Below are 15684 nucleotides of genomic sequence, written 5' to 3'. Positions count from 1 at the left end.
ATAAATAAATGATGCAATAAATATGTACATATTAAAATAAATATATAAATAAGTCAATATATAAATAAATAGTATATTTTTTAATTATGTTTTTCATAATGCTACATTTCAAAATTTCATGGCACTATTTCATGATGACACATTTCAGTATTTGATGGCAGTATTCCATAATGACACATTTCCATTGGGTATATTCAAATGAATGGGGCGTGGTTTCTCACAGATTCAGACCAAAGCAGCAGCACATCGAGTCTGTGTCGCTGCTGTGCGGAGGCTCGACACGCCCTGCTGTTCTTAGCACATCAAACTGGTAGCGTCGAGAGGTAGAGTCTAAAAGGCCTAACGTTGAAAAAAGCGTAATGTGCTTTAACATGACCATTACTTTTCTAACTATGTTTACATGTGGATACTTCCTAATGCCATCAATAAAGTATGGAGACCTTTAAGTAACATTCACAATACAAGTATGATGTTAAGCACTGCATATATGTGAATATCGTTTAATGTGGAAACGGCTTAAGGTGGTTAACTGTACTTACAACGTAACCACGTGTTAATCCCTATTGTAACCAAGGTGAATTGTGCGTAATGTTAAATGTGGTGAATGTGGAAATAACTTAAGGTGGTTTACTCTACTAACCAATTGGAACCAAACATTTCAGCAGTTCATACCCAAGCTTTATATTTGACATAACTTCCCAATACCATTCACATCACCTGTGGTGTTTTTTTCTGACATCTGCAATATCAAAATCTGGTCAAACATTGATGAAAGGCCTATGAGTAACATTGTGTCTCAGTTCATAAGCTACATGAAAGTGGCTTTAGAATTTTCTCTCACACAGTTATCTACTTATATATGTGTGTTTATGGGTTTTTTGTATTTCAAATCATTTGAAAATTAAAATGTATTTAATTGATAAAAGTACCAAAATAAACTATAAAATGACTGGTTTTAGAGATTACAAGTTTAAACTTCGAGTCGAATTTCGGAGTGTAATTGTGTAAAAAAGACACATTATTATGTTGTAATTTGGTACATTTTAATACAAAGTTGTGTTCTCTTTGAAAAAACACAGAATGTGTTCTAAGAGTGTACAGTACAGTACAGCAGAATGTCCAATTATGGATATCATAGTTTAGAGCCAAGGTTTTCCAGTACAAAAATAGGCGTTTCTCATTTTAGCAGGTGCTGACTGACTGTTTGGCTCTACTGTTTTGAACTGACATTTATTTTAATATATTTTTTAAATGTATGCAGTCAACGAAAGCGATTCAGAGCGTTTTTGAGCATGACTGCCAGTGACAATCTCTCTCACAGCCGATAAGAACAATACATATTCCCTAGCAGACAATTTGTGTTGCTCATCAGTGAGACCTTGACTAATGTTTTCTCTGTTCTCCGTCTCCACACAGACATCCCTTCTACTGCTGCCCCAGACCACAGACATGGCCAATATGGTGAGCTTTCTTTAATGTGTCACTCTTGCGTGCATTACCCTTCAGAGAAAGAGAGAGAGTTGTTACAGACTGGGGGATGCTAGCGGATTGTTGAAGGGGGAGGGGTGGGGTTAATCATTGCAAATAAAAAATTTGAAGGGGAGACACTTGGAAGCATAAGAGTGTACATATGAACAATGGGGCTTTTGTTTTTTCTAAAGCCTTGTGATTGCTGCACTGTTCTATAAATACCGTTGCTTCCTTTTCTTCACATTCATGAATGTCTTTCAATCACACAGTGTCCTCAAGGGGATTTCTAGGCTCTGAGCAGCCTGGCAGGAACCAAACCAATGTAGTTCCCTTTTTTTTTTTTTTTACTTGCAATTGTGGAGATGATTCAATAATATTTATACACACACACGCACATACACTCATACTCACTGCCTGCAAAAAACAAAACAGATAACAAGTTTTTGTGTGAAACCCAGTTATTTGTGTTCATCCATAAAAAAGGCAAAAATAAATGCATTCAAGCAGTACAGCCTTATTCAATCAGGCAAAACAACCCCACCCACCCAAACAAACAAACACACACTCAAGAGGGTCAGAGCCCTCTTTCTTACCATTTGTCTTTGCTTTAAAAACTCCAGAACCAGAGACTCTCTCTTCTAGAGAGCATGCAACTCTCTTTTAAACTAACCAAATGCTCATCATGTCCCAGTGGACTTAATCTGGTTAATTGGTCTCACCACAACAAGGCAATGAAAGGATCTTAGTCCATCAACCCAGACAATTAGCAAGGGCCTGATTGTTGATGACTCAAAACCTCTGCCACCAATTGAGATAGCAGTGAGAGGTCATTGCAGCCTGAGTTCAGCTTTTCCAGTCCCTCCTCCCTGGAGCCTCCTGAACCCTCACAGGCCCTCTGTGAGTTCCCTGAGGGCTGCCCATGACACACTCTGTGAGCTGACTCACACCACACACACGCGCACACACACACACACACACACACACACACACACACACACACACACACATACACACTTCTTGTTTATAGCCATTGATACATTCCTGCTCTATTTCTCTTCCCACCCATTCATGATGAAAGTGTTTTTCCTAACGGGAGATGATCTCACACCACTGTACTTTTTAACAAGCTACAAATTGATAATTGGTTTCAATCAAATTCTTATAACTGCTTATAAGAATTTGCAGTATTAACAGGCCAATGGATGACAGAAGCAAGTGCTGTAATAAACTGCCTCTGTTCAAAGCCTGTCCTAATTCACCAGCAACCCATGAAACAGGAAGTGGGACATCAGTGAGAATCAACAGGGTTCCTCTTGTGAAAGGGTTATAAAATGTATATCTGCCTACAGTCAAGGCTGGGCTGAATAACTGAGAATCGAAGCTAATAGATTTATATGTCCTAATTTATTTTCCCCTCTAGGAGTGTTGATTCCCACTGTAATTGCGGTCATAGCGTTAGTTGCAGGTGCAATTGCAGTTGGATTCCTCAGTTACAGGTAAGACCCAGTGGCGGTTCTAGACCTTTTCAACTGGGGGGCATGGCTGGGGCCTGGTGTAATATGAGGGGGGCCAACAATTTATTTCAGGGTTGGTGAAGAGTAAAATGGGCAAAGTGCAAAACTCTAATGCCAGTTGAAAGTGAACCTACCAGGAGTATTAAAGGATGGCTTTTTGTTTGCAGTTGGCAGGTTCTTAGGAAATTGCTTATATGGAAAACCAAACCAAAATAAACCCTCATTCCGCACTAGACTTTGAAAATTCCATCATCTCACCAACAGTAAACACGACTAATAGACTGAAAAGCCCAACAACAGCAGTGTCATCAAATCCAGTTAAGCACCCTGGGATGATTTGATTGTGCTGTTGAATTGTAAAATGCAAATTATCCAATGGTTGTTTTAGCTAATGCTCTTTCTTTTAAGACCAAACATGGCCTGTGCATGTTTTGGTGTTGAGGTAGAATTACTTATAGTGAGGGAAAAAAGTATTTGATCCCCTGCTGATTTTGTGCGTTTGCCCACTAACAAAGAAATGATCAGTCTATAATTTTAATGGTAGGTGTATTTTAACAGTGAGAGACAGAATAACAGCAAAAAAATCCAGAAAAAATGATTTGCATGTTAATGCGGGAAATAAGTATTTGATCCCCTATCAATCAGCAAGATTTCTGGCTCCCAGGTGTCTTTTATACAGGTAACGAGCTCAGATTAGGAGCACTCTCTTAAAGGGAGCACTCCTAATCTCAGCTCGTTACCTGTATAAAAGACACCTGTCCACAGAAGCAATCGATCAATCAGATTCCAAACTCTCCACCATGGCCAAGACCAAAGAGCTGTCCAAGGATGTCATGGACAAGATTGTAGACCTACACAAGGCTGGAATGGGCTACAAGACCATCGCCAAGCAGCTTGGTGAGAAGGTGACAACAGTTTGTGCGATTATTCGCAAATGGAAGAAACGCAAAACAACTGTCAGTCTCCCTCGGTCTGGGGCTCCATGCAAGATCTCACCTCGTGGAGTTTCAATGATCATGAGAACAGTGAGGAATCAGCCCAGAACTACACGGGAGGATCTTGTTAATGATCTCAAGGCAGCTGGGACCATAGTCACCAAGAAAACAATTGGTAATACACTACGCCGTGAAGGACTGAAATCCTGCAGTGCCCGCAAGGCCCCCCTGTTCAAGAAAGCACATGTACAGGCCTGTCTGAAGTTTGCCAATGAACATCTGAATGATTCAGAGGAGAACTGGGTGAAAGTGTTGTGGTCAGATGAGACCAAAATCAAGCTCTTTGGCATCAACTCAACTCACCGTGTTTGGAGGAGGAGGAATGACCCCAAGAACACCATCCCCACCGTCAAACATGGAGGTGGAAACATTATGCTTTGGGGGTGTTTTTCTGCTAAGGGGACAGGACAACTGCACCGCATCAAAGGGACGATGGACTGGGCCATGTACCATCATATTTTGGGTGAGAACCTCCTTCCTTCAGCCAGAGCAATGAAAATGGGTCGTGGATGGTATTCTAGCATGACAATGACCCAAAACACACAGCCAAGGCAACAAAGGAGTGGCTCAAGAAGAAGCACATTAAGGTCCTGGAGTGGCCTAGCCAGTCTCCAGACCTTAATCCCATAGAAAATCTGTGGAGGGAGCTGAAGGTTTGAGTTGCCAAACGTCAGCCTTGAAACCTTAATGACTTGGAGAGGATCTGCAAAGAGGAGTGGGACAAAATCCCCCCTGAGATGTGTGCAAACCTGGTGGCCAACTACAAGAAACGTCTGACCTCTGTGATTGCCAACAAGGGTTTTGCCACCAAGTACTAAGTCGAAGGGGTCAAATACTTATTTCCCTCATTAACATGCAAATCAATGTATAACTTTTTTGAAATGCATTTTTCTGGATTTTTTTGTTGTTATTCTGTCTCTCACTGTTAAAATACACCTACCATTAAAATTATAGACTGATCATTTATTTGTCAGTGGGCAAACATACAAAATCAGCAGGGGATCAAATACTTTTTTCCCCCACTGTATGTATGCATGTATTTATTTACAGCAATTTAGTTTTTTAGCAATTTATTGTTATTACTCTCTGACTGATATTTCAAGATTGGTACTTCTTATTCCTGTAAAAATAATAAAACACTTTCTAATATTTTTATTTGTCCTTTTTTTGTTAAAATATACACATTTAAAGTGCACCACTTTAGTTTAGGGGTTGCAAAATACATGCTTAACAACAGCAGCACTATAGTTTTATTAACAACATAATAATGAGACACTTTGAGATGTATATCAATAATGCTCTTATACATTGAAATTGTGCACCACTTTAGTTTAGGGGTTGCAAAATGATTTATAAATGGTTAAAGAACAGCTTATTACTTGTTACATTCATTTATAGCATATTTTGATTTAGGAGGGTCTATGCTTACAAAGCTGTTATAGATTAAAAATGTGCACCACTTTAGGGGCTGCAAAATTATGTATAAATGATCAACAACAGCTTATCAACAGTTTTTTTAAATAGTAAATTTCTTGTATTTTAGGCATAGGTCTATATAGTGCGGTTAGAATTTACATTTGTGTTTACTATTATAAATTAAAGTAAGTAATTGCCAGTTGGCACCAGGCATTCCCTTCGAAGAGCTGCGGGTTTCAGAGTTGAGTTTTCAAGTAGGGTATGTTTTTTAATGACATTGTCCAGAGAAGGTTTAGCTGTACAGTGTATCCACCACACCCTAAATAGTAAAAAGATGCAGGATATTATAAAAATCCAACAATGTAAAACATGTTTTGATGACTACGAGCAAGCAATAGCAGTTGTAATGGGTGTCTTTTGTTAAATAACTATGATGGTGACCTACCTGGGTTATGTATTACCTCTCAAAACACGGTGTTGTAGGATGTAGAAGAAACTACACTATTCAATAACAATGTCTGGATTGGAAGGACATCATCTATTCACTGGGATATGTAATGTTTTTATTCCAGTTGCATGTTTTGCAGGATATAAAAAGTGAAGACAACAGGTGCTGACCCTATTTATTTTCTTTCAGAATACCTGGCAATGTAATGAGAAACATACAAATAGAACACAATGATTTAATATATCATAGAACAGACTTAGAGCCAAAACATATCACAATTCAGAGATACATCAGTAAAATTAATTTATAAATGGTACTTATAAGCTTACCTTATAGGTAGAGCTATAACATATAATGCAGTCTTCTTATAGTATATGTAATTAAATAGCATTATAAGATGTTTAATAGCAGCTAATAAATGGCATGGCAGATTATGATAATAGATTGATGTCGGCGTGAAAATGTCATGTTATAATACCTTTTATTAAGTATGTTATTAAATATAACGTGTTATAGCAAAAAAGTAAAAAAACAAATGTCTAATAATATATTTATATTTATTTATATATTTATAATTTGTAACAATAATAATCATATAACAATTAATAGCATAATAACATAGATTCTTTATAATGGACACTTAAAATAAAGTGTTATAAACCGATATTTCCTCCATTATCTTGCCAGGGAAAACATTGTGGGGGTTGTTGATGAACATCTGTGGTCGGACCAAAACCAAAGAAATGACTAATTCTTTGCATTGGGGAATTGTATTCTTGACTGTTATTTTGTTTTTACTGTATTTTGACAGTTTCTTCATTTAGTTGAATTGTTGCTTGAAATCATGTCATGTGGAAATATAAATCTGATTTTTTTGCATTTGTGTTCCTTTCTTGCTTGAGTAGACACAAACATAATATATCACAACACAATCTAAGTCTTTATACTGAAATAGGTTTTAAATATGTCACATTATATATTGATGTTGGTTGTCATTATGTTCTATTCATTTGATTGTGTGTACATCTGATTTAGATGGAGAGTTTCATTTTGAGCAGAGAGGACATGATATTGATTGCAGTTTCATTTTGCAAGATTTCTGTGGGGTTTGGGGAAATTAACTGTTTTCTGTTTAGACTATTGAGTACATGAGATGTAGCTTCAGCAAACGTGTGTTAATTATTGGAAAAAACTGTAAAATACACTAAGTAAGACTGGTTCTATGAACAATATGCACAAAACCATTATGCAAAGTTCCAGAAGGAAGACCATTTACACCAACCCATACGCACAATTCACCTGTTTTCACTCAAACCTGTTTCATTCAACTTTTTTTTCACACAACTATCTTTGTAAAGGAAAGTGCTTATCTCTTTCCTCTTTTTATCTAACATAATAATAGCTGAGACCATTTTAATATTATAATATTTAATATATAATCTGTATTTTACTTATTAATGAACATTCATTGTTCCAATATCTTTCCTCTTTTGAATAAACCATCATTGTTAATTATGGATTACATCTTTATTTATTCTCTCTTATCTCTAATAGACCTCTGTATACAGTTAAATGCTTAAATTATCATGAATCTGTTACAACAGAAATAACTGCAGCGTTTTTAAATATAATTCTGAAATTATTAGTTACTTCCTTTCTTAGTCTTATTCTGGGCTATTCAAAACATTAAAATACATACAAAACATAAACATTTACCTTACGCAACCTTCAGTCGTATACATAAAAAAAAAAAAAATACATACATCGATAACCAAAGATGATTCAGATACCAGATTTGTGGTGTATATTGTTGACCCTGCAGTGTCTCAAACAGCCCTTTTCATGTATTTATATATTTATGAAGCTTCTTATGAAGCTTCTTATTATTTAGAATAAAATGAAATCTACATTTTTTCACTACTTCTGTGTTTTCCTGATCCATGGTGATCAGTTTCCTCTCTAAGTTCTTATTGTTCTGACAAAGAATTATGGACTTTGTTGGTGTTATCTTATTTTTCTTGATTCCACCACTCTCTATGTTGCCTGGGAGTGCAGTCAGGATCCCACTCTTCTTTTTTTTTCTACTTTACCCTTAACATTTGTGAATTTGAATTCTTGAATTTTTGCTTATGGCAGGGCCTAACCCGTCAGTTTTATCTTTCACTTTCAGAGACTTTCACAGCGATTCACCATCACTGACACTAGCCTTAACATACCAGGATTTCCTGGCTTAATTTAGGGCTCAGTAGGACTTGTCGTGCTGTTCCGGTCTCTGTCCATGTCTCTTCCCCTTTTTATTATTATTATTATTATTATTATTATTATTATTACTACTGATCTGTTCTCATTCAGGTCCTGTTCTATGAATTTATTGTATACTCAAATAATAAATTATTGGTGCAAATTTGTTGCAGTGCATATCTGTGTCCACCTCTCCTGCTTAAAATACCACACCCGACTATGCCACTCCATACAGTGAGGAAGGGGACCTCACTATCATCCCCTAATCCCATGCAGGTTTGGAATCTCAGGAACTGATGATGGACACACAATTACAAATATATATATACACTCACCTAAAGGATTATTAGGAACACCATACTAATACTGTGTTTGACCCCTTTTCGCCTTCAGAACTGCCTTAATTCTACGTGGCATTGATTCAACAAGGTGCTGAAAGCATTCTTTAGAAATGTTGGCCCATATTGATAGGATAGCATCTTGCAGTTGATGGAGATTTGTGGGATGCACATCCAGGGCACGAAGCTCCCGTTCCACCACATCCCAAAGATGCTCTATTGGGTTGAGATCTGGTGACTGTGGGGGCCAGTTTAGTACAGTGAACTCATTGTCATGTTCAAGAAACCAATTTGAAATGATTCGACCTTTGTGACATGGTGCATTATCCTGCTGGAAGTAGCCATCAGAGGATGGGTACATGGTGGTCATAAAGGGATGGACATGGTCAGAAACAATGCTCAGGTAGGCCGTGGCATTTAAACGATGCCCAATTGGCACTAAGGGGCCTAAAGTGTGCCAAGAAAACATCCCCCACACCATTACACCACCACCACCAGCCTGCACAGTGATAACAAGGCATGATGGATCCATGTTCTCATTCTGTTTACGCCAAATTCTGACTCTACCATCAGACCAGGCAACATTTTTCCAGTCTTCAACTGTCCAATTTTGGTGAGCTTGTGCAAATTGTAGCCTCTTTTTCCTATTTGTAGTGGAGATGAGTGGTACCCGGTGGGGTCTTCTGCTGTTGTAGCCCATCCGCCTCAAGGTTGTACGTGTTGTGGCTTCACAAATGCTTTGCTGCATACCTGGGTTGTAACGAGTGGTTATTTCAGTCAAAGTTGCTCTTCTATCAGCTTGAATCAGTCGGCCCATTCTCCTCTGACCTCTAGCATCAACAAGGCATTTTCGCCCACAGGACTGCCGCATACTGGATGTTTTTCCCTTTTCACACCATTCTTTGTAAACCCTAGAAATGGTTGTGCGTGAAAATCCCAGTAACTGAGCAGATTGTGAAATACTCAGACCGGCCCGTCTGGCAACAACAACCATGCCACGCTCAAAATTGCTTAAATCACCTTTCTTTCCCATTCAGACATTCAGTTTGGAGTTCAGGAGATTGTCTTGACCAGGACCACACCCCTAAATGCATTGAAGCAACTGCCATGTGATTGGTTGGTTAGATAATTGCATTAATGAGAAATTGAACAGGTGTTCAATTTCACAGTCTAAGTCAAACAGTCTAAGCAGAACTGTTACAAATGTGTATGTATATATATATATATGTATATGTATATGTATATGTAGATATATATATATTTATATACACTCACCTAAAGGATTATTAGGAACACCATACTAATACTGTGTTTGACCCCCTTTCGCCTTCAGAACTGCCTTAATTCTACGTGGCATTGATTCAACAAGGTGCTGAAAGCATTCTTTAGAAATGTTGGCCCATATTGATAGGATATCATCTTGCAGTTGATGGAGATTTGTGGGATGCACATCCAGGGCACGAAGCTCCCGTTCCACCACATCCCAAAGATGCTCTATTTGGTTGAGATCTGGTGACTGTGGGGGCCAGTTTAGTACAGTGAACTCATTGTCATGTTCAAGAAACCAATTTGAAATGATTCGACCTTTGTGACATGGTGCATTATCCTGCTGGAAGTAGCCATCAGAGGATGGGTACATGGTGGTCATAAAGGGATGGACATGGTCAGAAACAATGCTCAGGTAGGCCGTGGCATTTAAACGATGCCCAATTGGCACTAAGGGGCCTAAAGTGTGCCAAGAAAACATCCCCCACACCATTACACCACCACCACCAGCCTGCACAGTGGTAACAAGGCATGATGGATCCATGTTCTCATTCTGTTTACGCCAAATTCTGACTCTACCATCTGAATGTCTCAACAGAAATCGAGACTCATCAGACCAGGCAACATTTTTCCAGTCTTCAACTGTCCAATTTTGGTGAGCTTGTGCAAATTGTAGCCTCTTTTTCCTATTTGTAGTGGAGATGAGTGGTACCCGGTGGGGTCGTCTGCTGTTGTAGCCCATCCGCCTCAAGGTTGTACGTGTTGTGGCTTCACAAATGCTTTGCTGCATACCTCGGTTGTAACGAGTGGTTATTTCAGTCAAAGTTGCTCTTCTATCAGCTTGAATCAGTCGGCCCATTCTCCTCTGACCTCTAGCATCAACAAGGCATTTTCGCCCACAGGACTGCCGCATACTGGATGTTTTTCCCTTTTCACACCATTCTTTGTAAACCCTAGAAATGGTTGTGCGTGAAAATCCCAGTAACTGAGCAGATTGTGAAATACTCAGACCGGCCCGTCTGGCACCAACAACCATGCCACGCTCAAAATTGCTTAAATCACCTTTCTTTCCCATTCAGACATTCAGTTTGGAGTTCAGGAGATTGTCTTGACCAGGACCACACCCCTAAATGCATTGAAGCAACTGCCATGTGATTGGTTGGTTAGATAATTGCATTAATGAGAAATTGAACAGGTGTTCCTAATAATCCTTTAGGTGAGTGTATATATATATATATATATATATATATATATATATATATATATATATATATATATTATTATAATACACATTTAAGTGTTTTTTTATGTAAAAGAATAGCAACACATATCGAAACCTGATTTTAGATGGTCATTGGAAGAGTCATATGTCATTTAAGCAGTTAATAGTTTTGGCACTGTAAATTATTTAGTCAAGTCCCAACTTCATTCAAGGTCAAACACAACGTTGGGGGTTTTATTATTATTATTATTATTATTATTATTATTATTATTATTATTATTATTATTATTATTATTATTATTTTATTTCTTCGCAGACGCCTTTATCCAGGGTGACTTTCAACATAAGTGCAATACAAAGTGCAAGAATACAGTTAAGTACAAGGCATCAAACATTACAAAGTCAAATTTACATTAAACAAAGCAATTCAAGATATAATACATTTTACAACTTCCAATTTATACAGTTGTTGGGGTACAATTGCCCCCTATGTATTGTATATACCCACTGTATAACTGTTTGAAAATATAGGAAACTTTCCAGTAAGTTACTAGTTAGGAACTGTGAATTATTCATCTTTACTTATTATCTATGTCTTATGCATACTGCTGAAATAGCTTGCAGAACTGCTTGTAATCCCTGCAGCTGTGGCAGACACAAAACATAAACTATCTTCCCCTTCCCTGTCACCCCTGAAACACAAATATATGATGTGTTACACATGCTTGGACAATAACATGCCCAAGAGGCATGACGTGCACCTGCTTGTGGGAACACTGCAAAACTTTTCCTTTCCCAAACACATTAGCCAATGAATCATTATGTTGTGTAACTACGTATTGGGAATGCCCCATAACTATTGCAGAAGTTGTTTGTTAGACTTAATAAAGGCTGTGTGAAACTTTCAATAACCTGAAGATTAACGAACGGACTGTGACTTTTTCTTTCTGAGTGCTCGTCTCCTGCTGAAAAGTCTCAACTGTTGCTGGAAGCGCTGACTGGGGTGCCTGATTCACTGGGATCCGAAGGGTTGCTTCAACTGAAGCGTTGTACCTTAACAACAGTGCACAAAAGTGTGGACATACATCCTGGAAAGTAATGCTAAGTGCTGTGAAGATGTAAGGTACAGTCAAGGGTTATGGGAAAGGGAGCAAGGAGGAAAATCAATCAATAATACAAGAAGCATGATAAAATGCTATGAAGTGCTATCTAATTGAGATTAAAAGGACTAATATTACAAGTACTGTTTATGTTTATGTTAGGTTATAATGTTTGAGAGATCTTCTAGACTACATGGTAAAGAAAAGAGTAAACAGAGGACTTAGGAAAGTTATATTTAGAATACTCACAAAAAAAGTATTAGCAATACAGTAATTTGTGAACGTACAAGTCCAATACTGCAACACAATCTCAGAGGACTGTTTTACTCTATGAATCGCTGCTGACTCAGCAGAGTTGTGTGAGTATTGTGTGCAATTGATTCGAATATTCTTGAAGGTCAGGTCTTTTTTGCTTTATTGAAAGTGTCATCAGGTTATCCACCACTTTTATTTATGATGGCGAGTCAACTCAATGAAATGACATAAGTGCAGATGACAATTGAATTAGAGGACACATTGTCTTTCTCTTAATTTCCATTCCACAAATTGTGGTAGGGTAAAACCAAGGGCCCATCATTTTATTTTATGCATTTGTTTTATTTGTGGACTGAGACATTTACTTTTCTAAATTCCGAACAAAAGGTGCACATGGGGTGGAATTTTTCTTTTCTTTTCTTTGTAAACAAAATGGTGATTGTAAATACTGTGAAAAACTATTAAGAGTTACAATTATCTCTTTCTACTAGGGCTGGGCGATATGACTTAAAAATAATATCTCAATATTTTTAGACGTTTGGGCGATACACAATATATATCTTGATATTTCTTGTTTTTATCCAATCAAGCTACAAAATAAGACCAAAGACAATCAAACTACAAGTATTTAATTAATCATTAAACATGCAAATCTAACAAATTCCACATGCAGGCTGTCATGGTAAAGATATGCAGAATCCAACACATTACAGTGCAAGTGTTGTGTGATTAATATTACATGTGTTATGTTGTTATGGGATATATTGTATATGGTATAGATTCAGGTAGATTTACCACATCCGGGTTTATTTTCTCGCATTTAACATCTGCTAGACAGGTATATTTTGATTCTACTTACCGGTACAGCACGTGTTAATACTAAATAGTTATCATAATATTATTATTATTATTATTATTATTATTATTATTATTATTATTATTATTAATAATATAAACTTGTACCACTTCACCATCTTAATAAAAGAAAATGAAACTTTCTGCATCTGTTTTCATTGCTTTCCAATTTATTAAAATGCAAACAATCTTTAAATTTATACAAATTATATCTTATATACATCTAAATTAGCAGGGTTGGGGGGCGCGATGGCGTATTGTCAGGGGTGCCTCCAGATCGAGTTTAGCCCGGCGACGAGAGCGGGGCGGAACATGTGCGCTTGTGCATTAAAGTATCTTTTGGTTATTTTGTTTATTCTGTGTCAAGTTCACTCTCCTCCATGTTTGTCTGTGTTTCTGAATGCAAATTTCTTGCCTACATCGGCACGTGTGGAAGAACCAGGAAGAATGCAAAGCGTCGTCCAAATGATGAAAAATATTGCCGTAAAGAGTGGGGTTTGCGACACATCGAAATAAACGGTAGAGTATAATATAAAACGATAGACGTTTTTCTATCGTCACACGTTATATATCGTCATATCGCACAGCCCTACTTTCTACTATTGAAGTCAGTGAGATATCACTTTGGTATCTTATGCTTGTTGACAAATCACCTACCTCCTTGGCCCAGTGTAGTGATTGTATAACACTATGTAACACAATTTTTGTTCCTGGGTAGTAAGTGTTATTTCCTAATTGCTTATGCCTCAAAAATATAGAAAATGGCTATTATTCCCCACAAACTTTGCTTTTGTGACCAGGACAGTGATATTTTGAAATGTAACTATTTCCAATGAGAAAACGGATGAATTTATGTCTTTTTGTTCACATAAAGTAAAAAAACAACATATGAATCCAAATTAACATGTATGAATACTAAAGTAATACAAAAAATGACTACGAAAGATTTAGAAGTGAGTAGTTTCTCGTGATTTATGATTATACTGTAAATATAGTATAATCATAAAACTCGAAAAACTACTCACTACTCTCCTTATCCTTCCAGACTGATTCTTCTCTGGATTTGCATTTTGCTAGTGTCCTTGTCACTACTGGTAACGTGAGGCGGTACCTGCAGCCCATTCAGGTAGCTCAGGTAGTCCAGCTCCTCCAGGATGGCACATCCATACGTGCCGTCGCAAGAAGGTTTGCTGTGTCTCCCAGTACAGTCTCAAGAGCATGGAGGGGATACCAAGAGACGTGCTATTACATGAGGAGAGCTGGACAGGGCTGTAGAAGGGCATCAACCCAACAGCAGGACTGTTATCTGCTCCTTTGTGCAAGGAGGAACAGGAGGAGCACTGCCAGAGCCCTACAAAATGACCTCCAGCGGGTTACTGGTGTGCATGTTTCTGACCCAACTGTCAGATTTGAGAATCTTTGGAATTGGTGTCTGCATCCAATTATTGCAGAAATTGAGTTCTACAAGATTCTAGGATTCTTGATAAGGTGATACTTAAATTCACTTCTTTAACTGAAATTCACACTACGAAACACTTCTTAGGATAGGGGAACTGATGCTCTAATTGATGATGATGAAATCAGGGTGAGTCTAAATGAAATGTAATATACTTAGACCCCGTTCACATTTGAGATTTAGGCCGGCCCAGGGCCACCTTAACTCAAATGTGAACGGGGTCACAGATTTAAGCTGGCCCTGGGCCGGTCAAAACTAGTCCCGCGGTCGAAAGGCGGCCTAAATGTGAATGTGAACGAGCTGGGCCCTGGGCCGGGTTGAAAGCATCAGTGTGTAACTCAACTCAAGCCACGTCCCCAGAGACTCAGCCTCTGAGTCAAAAGAGACGCCGCTTCTCGCCAACGGATACGTAAATACAAGCACCAAAGCAGCTCACACACTGCACAGGACAAACAGTATTGTCTCTATATTGTTTGAATGTCATATCAATCTATAGCCTTAAATGTACAGATACATTTCGCTAGCTCACATCTTCATATATATTAAAAATGTATAGGCTAAGTAATGAAGTTATAATGATGTAAACAGTTCAAACTACTCGGTCGATTACAATAAATGTGTGTAGCTGGTAAACTTGCTATTGTTTTTTTTCTTGTACTAACTACGATTGAAGTCTGAAATTTAACAGTATGCATTTTACACGTGAAAATTGCATTGTGAAATTGTCAACAGGACCAGGTAACTTTAGTCACTTATCCGAATTTTGCATTAAAACTATATAAATTTAACAGAAGCAGGTTTCCATTCAAATCAGTGCATTTTAAATCGAAACCAGCTGTTTACTATCCAATCCGAAATGCAATTATATTGAGCTGAGCAGTACAATCACAAATGCAGGTGTTACGACAAAATTCAGTGACCGCTAGAATCTTGTGACCTGGTGGACGTGCGCATGCGCCAGCAGCCATCCCCGCTATCTGCCTACGGGAGCGCGCGATCACTCGCTCGCGGCGCAAAACGCGTCATTGTCCAAAGAGCATGCGCACTGCTGCAGAGCAAGATTAGAGCACGGCGCATAGCTGTTTTTGTGCAATTGTACATGCTGAAT

This window comes from Amia ocellicauda, chromosome 12, assembly GCF_036373705.1.
Source record: "Amia ocellicauda isolate fAmiCal2 chromosome 12, fAmiCal2.hap1, whole genome shotgun sequence".
NCBI lineage: Eukaryota > Metazoa > Chordata > Actinopteri > Amiiformes > Amiidae > Amia > Amia ocellicauda.
This window is presented reverse-complemented; position numbering follows the sequence as displayed.